Genomic DNA, 17,039 nt, shown 5'->3' on the forward strand with positions numbered 1-17,039 from the left:
GACCTAACCTGACCTGACGGACCCTAACCTAACCAACCCTAACCTCTAAGTAGCATAGGGGTGATTCTTAAGGTGAAATAAGAGGAGGAGGAGGAGGAGAAGAAGAAGATGAAGAAGAAGGAGGAAGAAGATGAAGAGGAGGAGGAGGAAGAATAAGAGGAGGAAGAGGAGGAGCAAGAGGAGGTGTAAACTCGTCATAGTCTTCCTACTTTCAGCCGTTAGTTAGCTGGTGACTTTGAGTGTCTGAGAGAAGTTCAGGAAATTAGGGAGAGGCTGATGAGGTGGTAGGTGAAGGAGGAGGAAGAGGAGGAGGAGGAGGTGGTGGTTAGGTTAGGTTAGGCTAGGAATGAGGCTCTCTCTCTCTCGCTCTCTCTCTCTCTCTCTCTCTCTCTCAACCCATTAACGCAGTAGTTACCGAGGTCATTAATATACTAACTAGCACCATGCCTAGTTCCATACCTATTTTGCCTATTAACACACCATAAGGTATTTAAATAGGGTAAGTAGATCTATTAATTAAAAAAAACCCTATTTCACATATAATAGGTAGAAGTGAGGACCCCCATTAATTAATTTTACCTATTAATTATTATTATTTTTTTGCCATAATAAATGTCAAATTATACCTGTATCTTAATATATCGTTCACTTTTTTTTAACTAATGTCCAGTTAGTTGTTGTTTCTTGATTCGATAAACAGAACTAAAGGAATATAATTGAGGACGATCCATTTAGAAACGACTAAATAATGGAAGAGAAGACATTGATTGATGAACTATGAACAATATTGAACAAGAAGAACAAGTGAACAATGTGAACTAATACTGAATAAGACTATGTGTAGTTTATGTGTGCTGATGTATGACAAACTGACAGACAGACAGACAGACAGACAGAGGGGGTATGTCCAGGTCAGTCTATTAAGGTTACTGACAGTCATTATACCTGTAGTGGTGGTAGTTACGCCTGTCATCGATTGGTCCACTCTGCCGCCTCCTGATTGGTGTAATTCTGCCACTACTGAACGACCTTACTGTGCCTAGCGTAATAACATCGTATATACCGAGTACATGCATCCATCCATACATACATACATACATCCATACATACATACATACATACATACATTAATACCCTCTTCTCTATACTGGTTTACATGAAATTATTAATATATGTGTGTGTGTCGCGGTGAGGCCTCAGTACACGGGGCTGGATACCGTAACTGAACTGATTTATTGGTGATGCGTCGTAATGGGATTGTGGAAATGAAGGAAGGTAGGAGGGAGAGGGAAGGGGTGAGGAGGAGGGGGAGAGAGGGCAGGGTGAGGGAAAGGGGGAGGGGGGTGGTTAGGAGTTAGGGGGGGAGTGGGTAGGAGTGGAGGAATTAGGAGGTTAGGGAGAGGAGGAAGAGAAGGAAAGGAGGAAGGATGTAGGGAAGGAAGGATGGAGGGACGCTAGGGAGCTTCAAGACGAAGTTGGATAAGCACATGGAAGTGCTGGGATGGGTGTGAAAGGGATCTGCCCTGTATGGGCCAGTCGGCCTCCTGCAGTATCCCACTTTCTTATGTTCTTATGTTCTAAAAGGGAGGAAGGAAGATGGAAAGGGAGATACTGGAGGATGGAGAAACGGAAGAAAAAAAGGAAAGAAAGAAGGAAGGAAGGAAGGAAGGACGGAAGGAAGGAAGGAAGGAAGGAGGGAAGGAAGAAGGAATCCCCACCTCCTCCATATCTCATTAGGTTTAGTTTAGGTTAGGTTTATGTACATGACACTAAACGCCCACAACAACACCTGACTCACCTGTCTATGCACACCTGACTCACCTGTCTATACACACCTGCATCACCAGTCTATACACCTGAACCACTTGTATACACACCTGAATCACCTGTCTATACACACCTAACTCACCTGTCTATACAGATCCGAATCACCTGTCTATACACACCTGTCGAAACACCTGTCTATAAGGTAAATAACAATCACATTACAGTACGCATTATGTATTTATGTAACATTAAAAAAAAAAAAAGTTTAGGTAGATTTATGTAATGTTGTATTATTTTTTATATAGTGAGATGTGGGTTTTTAGGGGAGATTGTGTGTATTAAGTAATGGGCTGATTATTTAGGTCTTGTATGGGGTCTGTTTAGGTCTTTTAATGTGGTCCCTGTCAGTTAAGAGACAGATGATCGGTCCCGTCTTCTTCCTGTCTAATCCTCGCTTTTATAGTGAAGGGATGTTGTTGTTGTTGTTGTTCTCTCTCTCTCTCTCTCTATGTCATATATTATCTTTATTCTCTATCTCTCTTTTTATGCTAATTATATCATTTATTTCCTTTCCTTCTACCTCCTTATTTTGACGTTTAAATAGTGGGTAATACCGATGTCCGTAGAGTGAGTGAGTGAGTATTATTGGCGTTCGTGGATGGTGAGGGTAGAATCCGGGTTAGGCTGGACGATAGCTACCATCTCACGACCCATTGGTCAGGCTCATCGATCACATTCCACGTTTCCCTCCCTCCCTTCGTGTGTGTGTGAGAGAGAGAGAGAGAGAGAGAGAGAGAGAGTACACTGGACTACCTACCTACTTCAGGAGACTACATTGGCTTACCCAGGAGACTTTACTATCGTTACTAACCCTAGGAGACCAGGAGCCCACTAGCGCCCTGCCTCGGTGGGAAAGAAGGAAAAGGAGGGTGTAGGAGAAGATGGTGGAAGAAGAGGAGAAGATGGAGGAAAAAGAGGAATGAAGAAGAGGAAGAAGAAGGAAGGACAAGAAGAAGGAAGAAGAGGAAGGAGAAAGGAGGAGAAGAAGAAGGAAGGAGAAGGAGGCAGAAGGGAAATGAGGAGAAGAAGAAGGAAGGAGAAGGAGGCAGAAGAGAAATGAGGAAGGAAAAGAAGTCGGAAGAAGAACAAAGGAGAAGAAGGAAGGAGGAGAAAGAAAAAGGAAGAAGAACAAAGGAGAAGAAGGAAGTGGGAAGAAGAAGGAGGAAGGAGAAAAAGAACCAGAATCCATATAGTTGTCACGGCTTAAGTCCTACACCAAAAGATATGAGCAAGACTGAGGTACCTTTGATGAGGGTAGGGGGGGGTGGGGGGAGGGGTGGGGGAAGGGGGCAGAGCATCCGTCCAGGGAGGAAAGATGGTTGGGAATGGGGGTGGTGTAGGAGAGAGAGAGAGAGAGAGAGATCCTAACTCCACTTCTCCCCTCTGCAGTACATCAAAGGGTTAACCCATTAATTAAATACTAAACCAATAATCATATTTTCTTCCTTTTCTTAAATTTACGTAAACAAACAAAAAAGAATTATGACAAAACACAAAAGAAACGTTAAAAAAAAATATTGACTGTTATTTGTTTTCGTTTGTTAATATAATAATAAGTTTTAAATTATTTGAGGATTAAAGACAAAAATATTGAAGAAAAGCCAATATATTTTCATTCTTGTTTCTGTAAAAAAAAATAAAATGGTTCGTGTTGTATAAGCTCATATGAATCATGTTTCACTTATGTTGAACACACAGCATCTTTATATATTGAAACATATGGAGCATTTTTTGTAGAAGAGAATCCATCAAAGTTTCGAGAAATATTAGTTTGAAATGAAGCATGTTTCATACATCAATAAATGCCTGATGATGAAACACTGATATTGAAGCCTCAGACCCATAACTCACTTAAGACAAACCCTCGTAAATGAAGCCTCAGACGCACAACTCTCGTAAATGAAGCCTCAGACCCACAACTCTCGTAAATGAAGCCTCAGACCCACAACTCACTTAAAACAAACCCTCCTAAATGAAGCCTCAGACTCACAACTCTCGTAAATGAAGCCTCAGATCCACTACTCACTTAAAACAAACCCTCGTAAATGAAGCCTCAGACCCACAACTCTCGTAAATGAAGCCTCAGATCCACTACTCACTTAACACAAACCCTCGTAAATGAAGCCTCAGACGCACAACTCTCGTAAATGAAGCCTCAGACCCACAACTCTCGTAAATGAAGCCTTAGACACACAAATCCCCTAAAACAGAACCTCCTATATAATCTCTCTCATCAGTCGAGCTGGTCGAGGCGGGTTTCATCACCTGAGTGTAGATCACCTATTAATTTCTGCCACCTGACGTTAATTAATACCTGGACTCATCTCCCACACCTATTGTGATTCGCCAAATTGGTCTCGCTTTCCCCATTTATCACAATTTACTTCTGGCTGCCGTCCAACTTGTTCTCGCTTGGATTAATTGTAGTTTATCATCTGTTATGGTCTGGGATGATCTTCGTGTTTGCTGTAGGGTGTTGGGAGAGCTTTTGTGCTGTTGTTTATATTTACGTCTTTTGTGGGTTATTACGTCCGTCCGTCCGTCTATATCTCCTACCGCCCGTCCATTTGTTTTGTATTAAATAACTTCTATGTCGTGATTGTCTTCAGGGATGAGGGTAAACATTAGCTTTTTTCTGTATTTTCACTGTATCATGCCTGTCACTGTGTCACACCTGCTACTGTGTCACACCTGCCACTGTGTCATACCTGTCACACCATTTCTCCTCGTCTATAATCCTCATGTAACTCTCATCAGGAAAGAAATTAATGATGTATGATTTTTCATCAAATTTGTATTCAGTGTTGGTCTGAAATTTTGGCTTGTATTATTTTCACAGCTCTCTCGCTCTCTCTCTCTCTCTCTCTCTCTCTCTCTCCTTACATCATCCCGGCAGCAGACGACTCAACGAGATAACTCACGGTTTGGTTCACCTATAAATTGCTCATCGCCAGCTTGCAAAAAATAAGAGAATCACACGAGGAAAATTTTGGTCTTAAGGGGAGAGGAGACGCCATCAATTTTAGATCAGATTACTCTCTCTCTCTCTCTCCCTCTCTCTCTCTCTCTTTCTCTCCAGGGTGGAATACAGTGGCCCTAAAAATTTTAATATGTAATTGTCTTTCCACATGGGATACTGTGTTAATCCTCAGTGCATCTTGGGAATGGTGGTGCGGCTGCCAGAATTAACTTTTAAATTATCAAAGGTTTATCTCTTGTGTTGCTAATGCCTCTGGACCTTTGTGGTGACCAGTTTATGTGTGTGTGTGTGTGTGTGTGTGTGTGTGTGTGTGTGTGTGTGTGTGTGTGTGTTACTACTACTACGACTAAAATAATAATAATAATAATAATAATAATAATACCGTTTATTGAAACAGTTCAGCAGCCCGACGGTAGAAAATATACATTAGACAAAGTGACTTGTTACATACAGAGACATTGGGGGGGTTAACAAAATCTTTCATTACTAAAAGGAGAAGGAACATGAATTGAACATACAAATTATAGTTTACAGTTGATGGCCCGGGCTGGTCTCTTGCCCTACTGTGTGTGGTCACGTGGTGCAGTAACTCGTCAGTAGGTGTTGATATGAAGAACCTCACGTGGTCATGGAGACACCGGTGGTGCAGTGTGGTGTCACAGTACCTCACTCTGCTATGTGGTGTTGTGTTATCTTATGGTCAGGTGTAAAGCCGACCCACTGTTGTTCCCAGGGTGGACTGATTAACACCGTCTGGTCAGGGGATGGTTTCCAGGGGTGCTTATCTCAATGGTGGGTCACGGCTTTCACTGGTACTGTCTAGTGCTGAATTCACTGGCTTAAACACTGTTCATCACTGTTCAACACTGATCCCACTTCTTTCCGAAGCGAAATTGTAACTTTTAGCAGGATTATGTTGATATCCCGATGGTGAGGATGGGTCGGGTTGAGGGACTTGAGGGATGCGCCAACATTGGCCGGGGCAGCTGCCGCAGCTGGAATAGGCGCCTGATAGGTCTTGACCCTCTGGTGGTCAAGGATATAGTGTGTGTGTGCGTGTGTGTGTGTGTGTGTTCTCATTATCATTCGTTGTATCCATGTCTTCAAGTTCTTGTCCTGCTCACGAGAAGCTCATCAATATGCTATAGTTTCCCCTCATAAGGTTAACAGTTTCTGTAATACATTTCATCCTATAAGCCATAAAACACTCCCCGTTGTACCGTCTTATTGATAACTCTCATCATTTTTATAATTTATTAAGCATTAAATGTCAACATCACTAAAATTTATATGTAAAATCAACAATATTGTATCAATTACCTTAAAAAATTCACCATTTTCCTTAATCCATTCACCATTTTCTTTAGTCTAACACTGACGGAGGGAGGAAGGGTTGTTAATTCTTACCCATTGTTCCTGGTAAGCTTGTCATTTATTAGCCAGGGCTAGTACAGGAGGAAACTGAAGTACCTGGAGAAAACCTTTGACGATTGGGAAGGTCACACTGGATAACTGTGAACGCTCTTCTCACACCGAACCTGAAACGCATTCGTGAGAGGCTATTGGGCTTTCACTTATCACTGCCACCCCTTGCCTCCCCTCAATGTCATTGTTAGTTTCACCAGATAGATACTAAAGACCATCCACATTCTGTAGTTTACCTCAACATTCACCAACATTCAGTCACCAGATACAAAAGACTATCAAAAGCATATAGTTTACCCTCAACATTCACCATTTTCTTTGATCTTAAATATATCATGCCAAGAGTCGCTGCCTTTTTTTTTTCTTGGACAAATGATCACAGAGGCGTTCCAACTTCCTTCAAGAAGATAGGGACGTTTTTATTAGAGTCTTGTGACCAGAAAGACTTATTGGGGAAGTTATGGGAGACTTATGAGAGTCTTGCCGGTGATATATGGGTGTGAGTTTACGCTGATTGGTCCTTATTTATTATGGCCTTTGCTGATTGGTCCTTATTTATTATGGCCTTTGCTGATTGGTCCTTATCTATTATGACCTTTGCTGATTGGTCCTTAATCCACCGTGATGTATAGTGATTGGTGTGAGTCAACTGTGATGCGTTCTTATTGGTCCTAATCCATCCTGTGGTAAATTATTATTTCAAGTTTGGTTGGTGTGTCAGGTTAGGTTAGACGAAATCGGGCTTAAGTTAGGTTAGATTAAGTTCAGGTCATATGAGTTATGTGATAAATTAGGTCAGTGAGTCAGGTATGAGAAGACCAGAGACGTCAGGTAACCAGGTGACCTCATTTCTTACACGTAGACCCTGCCAGTGGCCTTCCTGATGGTGACGCCTCTCAGTGATTACCATGTTTACTGCTGATCGAGGTAAAACTTTTGCTGTTAGTTACATCCTCTCGCATTACGACAGGCTGTGTGTGTGTGTGTGTGTGTGTGTGTGTGCAGTTGGTCAGGAACCTTCCATTAACACATTTCACCCACACTCGACAGCTGAGAAATATGTGTTCCTCAGCCCCTTCCCCTCACACACTTCACACACTCTCTCCTACTCAGGTTCTCTCACTTCACACACTCTTTCCTTACTTACATTCTATTGTGATGATAGATGTGGCACAGTTGACACCTTGTTTGGTAACACACACACACACACTTGGTAACTACGGAGTAACATCGTCACACAAATTATTTAAGAAATTAATATAAAATAACATCTATTTTAATGGCTTCAAAATAACACTGAGAGAGAGAGAGAGTTTATATACGACCCCAACCTAATCTTAACCTAGACTACACAAACTGGAAGTAACATATACATTTACTTACGGTTTACACAGACGATAATACAGCAGCGAGAATAGCCGCCAACCAAAACAAGACACTCAATTCTTTTCTTCGTCCACTTCCTCCTTCCTCTTGCTTGTCATCTTCTGCGTTGCCGTCAGTAGCTACGCTGAAGAAGGTCTCGTACGCTGAAGGAGGTCTCGTTCTCTCTGGGTTCGTTATAGTTTTGTGTTTGTTTATGAATGTTAATATCACTTTCACTTTTAATTTGTTTGTTTACTTTTTTTAACAACCTGAAGATGGTAATTTGTGCTGTGGTTGATTGATGTAGTGTAGCATAGTCCTTGTATCATCAATCTAACACTCAGCACTCAGGCAATACAGTCATCACTACAGCACAACTACCACCACCACCCACTACAATCATCACTACACCACAACTACCACCACCACCACCACCCACTACAGTCATCACTACACCACAACTACCACCACCACCCACTACAATCATCACTACACCACAACTATCACCACCACCACCCACTACAATCATCACTACCTACCACACCTACAATCATCACTACCACTACAACTATCACCCCCACCATGATAATCACTACTACAACTATACTTACCACCCTCACAATCATCACTACACACAACTATACACCCCACTACAGTCATCACTACACCACAACTACCATACCCACTACAGTCATCACTACACCACCTTTCTACCACCACCACTACAATCATCACTACACCACAACTATCACCACCACCTACAATCATCACTACACCACCCAACACCACCACCACTACAATCATCACTACCACAATATCACCACCACACTACAATCATCACCACAACACCACTACCCCTACAATCATCACTTACCTTCTCCTACCACCCACCTACAATCATCACTACACCACAACTATCACCTACCACTACAATCATCACTACACCACAACACCACCACCACCACCACCCACTACAATCATCACTACACCACAACTATCACCCACCACCCTACAATCATGCTACACCACAACTATCACCACCACCCACTACAATCATCACTACACCACAACTACCACCACCACCACCACCCACATACAATCATCACTACCACAACTACCACCACCACCTACAATCATCCCGCTACACCACAACTACACCACCACCACCCACTACAATCATCACTACACCAGCTATCACCACCTACCCACAATCATGCCACCACCATATCACCACACCACTCACAGTCATCCACTACACCTAGCTTCTACCACACCCTGCAGTCATCACTACACCACAACTACCACCACCACCCACTACAGTCATCACTACACCACAACTACCACCACCACCCACTACAATCATCACTACACCACAACTACCACCACCACCACCCACTACAATCATCACTACAGCACAACTATCACCACCACCCACTACAGTCATCACTACACCACAACTACCACCACCACCCACTACAATCATCACTACAACTTATATACTACCACTACAACTATTATGAGACCACCCATTACTGTATGGAGTCTTTATGTCATCACACACACACACACACACACACACTACACACACACACACACTACATACACACACACCTATTATTACTGGGGCTTAGGATCCATGTAAGTTTATCAATATAAAATTAACAACAAATCTGGAAAAGCTTGAGTCAGCCTTAACCATAAAATCCTTCAAAACACATAAATTAATCTTTCACTTTAGTCGTCGTTATGTTGTTTAATTATCAGATGTTTTAACTTTTCAGAGCCAATTAGACTTTAGTTATGTTTCTATTTATCATTTGAATTTCACTTATTATCTTTTTTTATCCTTAATTAATGTCTTTTTGTTTCACAGGTAAGAGTTCGCTGTTAATTAGTGAGGAGAGTTAACCAGGTGAGGCCAGGTACTGAGAGAAGACCGGTAGGTGTTGTCGTGACGGCGTCCAGGGAGAGAGTGAAGCACTAGTGTGGGTGGGTGTGTGTGTGTTACTCCTTCCTCCCTCCGTCCCTCCTTCCTCTACCACCACCAGCACCACCACCACTCTTTTTTTTATGCCGAGGAAATTATGAATAGGAAGAAATATGGAACTGAAATAAAAACAAATAAAAAATATGTAAATTAGTAAGAAAAAATTGGGTGAGGGTGGGAGGGAAGTGAAGACAAAATGTACTAAAAATTAAGAAAAACTAATTCCTCACGCAGTCAGCCAGAGGTGGGCCCGTACCGTGTATGAGAGAGAGACAGAGAGAGTTGTGTTTGGCTTCAGTGACACAATTTTCTCCACCAACACGGATCATCGTACTAGTGGCCTCCCTGGGTATCCTCTCGTAACACAACACAAACAGTTAAATTAATTTGTGTATCTTACTCCTAACAAGGCCATTACGTGTGGTGTTGATCAGATAATGGACCACGATCAATTATTAAAGGTTTGGGCTTTGTGAACCTAAATAATAAGAACTTTGATGTAAATTATAAGATAAAATGAATTTGGTAATATTGACAGACAGTTCAGAGGAGTAGAGGTGTAAGGTAAGGTAACATAATGTTAATTCATCAATCTAAACACACACACACACACACACACACACAACACCTTGAAGAGGAATGCAACAAAATAGACGTAGAGAAAAGAAGTTTGAACGAACTGAACTTAAATTAAAAAGAGAAAACTGAATCTTTCCTTCATCAACGACTCAATTTCGGGTCCGTTTGAGGCAGCGGGGATACAGCACACTGAAGTCCAAGTATTTATTTGTTTCAGTACACAAGGAGGCAATGTAGCCGACCTTCAGAGGACAATAACAACTCAAGAATACCATTGATTAGCAATATTGCATTAGGTGATCAGACCCTGTGTATGATACGGATATAATTGACAACATTGGCTCAGTTGTCCAGGTATACTGTGTTGATGACGAAGGTGTGCGGCAAACATCATGGCACACGTAATTGATTGGTGTTTGATGTATCGACCACAGGTATACGATATATTTGGCTTTATATCAGTATTGCCTTTTATTACACACCTCTCACACCTCTCTACCTCACACCTCTCTACCTCACACCTCTCTACCTCACACCTCTCTACCTCACACCTCTCTACCTCTCTACCTCTCGACCTCACACCTCTCTACCTCACACCTCTCTACCTCACACCTTTCTACCTCTCTACCTCACACCTCTCTACCTCACACCTCTCTACCTCATAACACCTTCCTGGCTGTTACGTGTAGAATAATTATCTTAATATGAATCTAGTTGTAATATGACACCTTCTCCATGTTAATATAAGATGAAAAGGTGGAAAATATATACACCAAAGTTAAGTGAAGTTTGATTATATTTTTCTTTGCATTTACAGGGTTTTTATGGTTATTACAGATAATAATGAAAGATTTAACATTGAGAAAAATAACACCAGTTTAATTGTGATGTTTTGCGACTTAATGGTGACTTATACCAGTTTCATAGTGATGTTTGGTGATGTTAAAACAATGGTGAGTTAAATAGTGACTTATATCGGTTTAATAGTGATGTTTGGTGACTTAAATGGTGAGTTACAAGTGATTGCTGGCCCTTCGTGCCCGTGTGAAAGTTTGAACGCTCGTGACAGCCAAGTCCGTAGACTTGCATGGTTAATTAGGGTGCGCCAAGTCCGTAGACTTGCATCGTTTTCCATAAGAACATAAGAATGGAGGAAACTGCAGCGGGCCTATTGGCCCATACTGGGCAGTCCCGTTTACACCCAACCCCTATTGCTCATATGAGTATCCAACCTATGTTTGAAGCAATTCAGCTTATTCGAGTTAATGATGATATTTGGTAACTTGTTCCATTCATCCACTACTCTGTTTCCAAACCAGTGTTTACCTATTTCACGCCAAAATCTAAATTTGTCTAATTTAAAACCATTGTTACGAGTTCGCTCCTGGTTGGATAGTTTGAGTACCTTTGTAATGTCCCCTTTGTTTAGCCCTGCCTTCCACTTATACACCTCTATCAGGTCGCCCCTCGCTCTACGTCTCTCGAGGGAGTGCAAATTAAGATGCTTTAACCTGTCTCTATACTCAAGGTTCCTAATGCCCAGGATTAGTCTTGTCATTCTCCTCTGAATTCTTTCCAAGGATTCTATATCCATTCTGTAATATGGTGACCAAAAACTGAACTCGTAATCCAGGTGTGGTCTCACAAACCAAAATGGTTTTAGGATATTTCTCGCTAGTCTTGTAACTAACACTCCTTTGTATGAACCAATGCTAATGCTTATTCTGAGCAAAAACACGTGTTTACTTGGCAAGGTTCCTTATGTTACTCCTAAATCTCTGCGCATTCGGATTTCTCTATGGCGTTGTTCATCGGTATCCTGGTTTCCCTGTTTACATCTCCTATACTGAGTACTTTGCATTTGTCGTTGATTTCATCTTGCCATTTTCAGACCATTCGAAATTTGTTTTAGATCTTCCTGTAGTTTTGCCGAGTCCTCGTCAGATTTGATAACACGTCCTATTTTAGTGTCATCAGCAAATTTACTTATGTTGCTGTCAATGCCGATATCTATGTCGTTTATGTATATAATAAATAATAATGGTCCAAGTACTGAGCCTTGGGGAACTCCACTTGTGACGTTGCTCCAATGGGACTTAGTGCCGTTTCCATCTTAAATAAATTGGTTAACTAATGCCTTCCTGAAGAAACCATCGACATGGGACCAGGTTTGTTCCACTCTACGAATGTTTTGCGATTTTCCCACCATGTTTGATGAAAAACGATTGTGCTGTTTTGGCTGCCCATAACAGACACACACACACACATGCCTAGTCCTATAGAATATTAGATACTCAATAGTGATGTTTGGTGACTTAAATGGTGACTTATACCAATTCAGTAGTAATGTTTGGTGACTTAAATGGTGACTTATACCAGTTCAGTAGTGATGTTTGGTGACTTATATCCACTATGAGTTTATTCAGCTTACATAAATATTAAGTATTTTATAATTGTAAGTCATACAAGGTATATTTTCTCAGGGTCTTATAGATTTTTTTAAAGTTCGAGTTAAAGGATTGAGAAGATTCCGAGTGCCGCCCTTAAAGGTGAGGCGTCTACGTTTCCTCCGTCATATTACATGGAAGGTGAGTTACATGGGTGTTGGAGTGTGATGTCGTTCTGGTCAAACTGCATCAGGATGACCACATAGGTTGCCACAAAGCTCATGATCTGTTGATATAGAGTAAACGAGGTGAAACAGTGACGAGGGATGTGGTAAGAGGGAGCAGGGATGTGGTAAAACGGAAGAGGGATGTGGTAAGAGGGAGGGAGGATAGGTAAAGAGAGAGAATTAAACACAGAAAGATAAATAAGACACAGATGAAATATTATAGTGACACATAAAGATATTGGTAATTTATATCTTATTTTTTTTTACTATAATGATTCAATTAAAAAAACACGCATGGAGATTAATTAAACTCTAATTAAGACCAAACACACACACACACACACACACACACACACACACGCACACACACACACACACACACACACACGCACACACACACACACACACACACTCTAGGACTTACACCAACAATTTTATCCAGGGAGATCACGAAGAGGCCTCCCATATCGAAGTTAGGGTAGGCGGCCATCAGGTCTAACATCCGCCCCAGCTGGTCAGGGAGACGATAAACTCACTCATAAAAAAAATAAATACATTTCAATATTAATTTATCATTTTTCCTCAAATCAAGTATTTATTTTTATCTTCAAAATGTATTTAATTACTTTTGATAATTATATAAACACTTTTTAATTATTTATCCTTTCATTCAGTAACTTCTATAATAACTTACAGGTTTAAAGTTACCCGTAAAATTCTTCGTCGTGGTGGATCAAATGTTTATCATAGTTATCCATTCAAAAAAATTCTCTTTTTCTTCAATATGTTACAGGGTAAACTAAATGAAAATGAACTAGTCCTTGAAATTTTACTCCTTTGACTTAAGATTCATTTACTGTACTCTATTCAAGGACTTAATTCTTCGTACTCAAGAGAACGTCCTCGTAATGAAGGAGTCAAGATATCGTACTCATTGGGTGAATTCATTGTAATCGTCTTGAGTACTCCAGAGGCTGACTGACTTACCTTAATATCCAAGTCATCATGAAGACCCCTTGTGCGTAGGTCCAGTATCCAACAGCGTAGTTCATCCCGCTGTAAGGTGGTGAAGAGAGAGAGAGAGAGAGAGAGAGATCATACTTATAGCTTAAAGCCTTATACATAAACCTAACCTAACCTAACTAAGAATTTCACAAATATCACATATCCACCATCCATTAAAGAGTAAACGTGATAATATAATCAACAGCTAATAAAAGTAAGACCTATCCTAACCTAACCTAACCTAACCTAACCTAACCCTCACTACCACTGCGATACTGACCACTTTCCTCACGTGATCGGGACCAAAGCAGAGGACAACCAACAGCAGTTTGTTGATGACCAACTCCAGCACCATATAGTAGAGAGCCTCGGAGGTCTCCACGGATGTCGTGATGACGCTAAAGGCCATGGCAATAGAGGAGATGACGGCTTTAAGCATCATGAAGATAACAGGGGTGGTGAAGTACTGGTTGAGGATGTGCTGGCAGGTGTGTAGCGAACGTAGTAAAGATATCCCACGGTCCACGTCTTCTGCAGTAAGGGTTCTGCTGGCCCAGTAGGTCTCGGCCTCATCTGGGTGTAGATCAGCGTCGTTTGAGAGATACGGTTTTACCTTAATGTTGACGAGTGTGTGAGAGGTTAAGGTAAGGCATTTATTTTCCGGTGTTCCTGGAGTCTTGGTGTGGACTATGGTGGAGTAGCCCCAGGCCATGATAATTGAGGAGCAGGAAAATATACAATTCATAACCCCAAGCATTACATTTAAGTTGAGAGACACAGAGTAAAACCAGTTTGAAGTGAAAATGAGGGCAGCTTCCATGAAATTATCTGCTTTTGCCATTTCAGCGTACATTTTGATGCTCATGTTTATATTGCCGATGAGCTGAAGGTTCTTAAACAGCTCGAAGACCACGAGGAGAGCTACGAAGACACTATCAAGGCTGTGACTCTGTAAATGTTGAGGAACGTGGACAAGGATCAGGTTGAGACGATGGATGAGTCTGGCCATTGATGAGTTCTTCAGTAAGATGTGGAGAGGTAAACACATCACCAACATGAACGTGCTCACTTCCACTATATGATAAGCAACTTTTACTGTTGATATCTCAGAAGTGTTGTTTATGTGTTTTTGCTCCGAGATTATAAAGCGGAAGGCTGTTATGACCACACACATACTTATAAAAAGTATCGTAGTTATCCAGGACCACACCACCAGACACGAGCTCCTCTTCAGCGAGTGAGGGATCCTGGTGGCTGACGGAGACTGAGACTCACATTCGCCGGCTTCATCACCCCTCCGTTTCTTCTCTTTAGACACTTTCCATTTGTATGGCAGACCTCCACCAAATCTTAGATATGAACAGCAGTAGGCGAAAGTCACCAGTATTAACGCCCTTATGCGGCTATTGAAGCGTTTCATGGTGAAGTAGTGGCAACAGCAGGTGTAGTGAGCTGTACACAGGAGCCTGGTGTATACCACACTGGCGGCTGATGGTACTCTGCGGGCCCCTCAACACCGCACCCTGACCACTGAGTCAATAATGATAATTAACGATGCAGAAAGAGTCAACCTCTTGAGCTTAGTGTTGCGGACGTTTGATCAATACTGACAAACATACAGTACCTCTATAACAATATTCACACACACACAAGAACCTCCACGAGACATAAAGTAATTTGACTACCCACTGTACCACCACTGGGGGGAGGGGGGGCGGGTCACCACAACACTGAACTTATATGGTGGAGAATTTATACCACATTATATTCATTATTTCGTTATATACTTATACACATACATACATACATACATACATACATACATACATACATACATACATACATACATACATACATACAAACATGCATACATACATACATACATACATACATACATACATACATACATACATACATACATACATACATAAAATGCCACAGTACAACAGGTGGGGTCAGTAAGGTCACTCCTGGTCTGGTACAACAGGTCAGGTCACCATCATTAATATACAAATGGTCTTTTCCCTTGTTGACCGACGTTGCTTATTGTTGACACTTCAATATATTGAGCGCGGGTGTTCCACTGGATATTGATTTTAACTTTCTTGACGATGATGGCTGGAATTGGGCTTGATTCATCACTATCTTTGAGTTATAACTTCAAACATCGTCCTCAGAGGGTGAGAACTCGTTATATTCTGGTGGCGACAGATTTGGTGCTTCTGTACTCAAACGTTTAATAAGACAAAAATAATTCACACATAAACACATACATCAATAGAACAAACAAACACACACACACACACACACACACACCAAACAAACAAACAAACAACACACACACACACACACACCAAACAAACATACAACCACATATACACACACACACCCAACAAATAAACACACACCAAACAAACAAACAAACAAAAAACAAAACACAGACACACACACACACACACACGCACGCAAACAAACAAACAAACAAACAAACAAACAAACAACACACACACACACACACACACACGCACACAACAAACAAACAAACAAAAACAAACACACACACACACACCAAACAAACAAACAAACAACAAACACACACACACACACACCAAACAAAATGCACACACACAACACACACACACCAAACAAACAAACAAACAACAAACACACACACACACACACACCAAACAAACATACAAATACACGCATACACACACACACCCAACAAATAAACACACACCCAACAAATAAACACACACCAAACAAACAAACAAACAAAAAACAGAAACACAGACACACACACACACGCACACACACACACACACCAAACAAACAAACAAACAAACAAACAAACAAACAAACAAACAAACACACACACAATAAGACACACCCCCTCCCCTTCCTTAGCCATCTCACTAATGTTGACGCAGCTGAGCAATCAAATAACCATTTCGCTACTATATGCCAGACGCTCCCCCGGCTTGACACAACCACTCTCCCTGCTTACCTACCAGCCCCCCTTCCCACTGACTTAGTAGAAGAATTTGAAGTAGCAAAACGCCTGGACAAATTAAAATTAAAACGCTCTACCACCCCCATTGACTTACCAATGAAACTCTTCAAGGAGTTCTCCCCGGAGCTTGCTAAACCCCTCTGCTCCATCATCAATGCTTCTCTCAGTCAAGCCAGATGCACAGCTGACTGGAAGACCTCTTATGTATCACCAGTGCCCAAGTCAACCAGCCCACAATCCTTAA

Source organism: Homarus americanus, unplaced genomic scaffold (genome assembly GCF_018991925.1).
Source record: "Homarus americanus isolate GMGI-L3 unplaced genomic scaffold, GMGI_Hamer_2.0 scaffold42442, whole genome shotgun sequence".
Lineage (NCBI taxonomy): Eukaryota > Metazoa > Arthropoda > Malacostraca > Decapoda > Nephropidae > Homarus > Homarus americanus.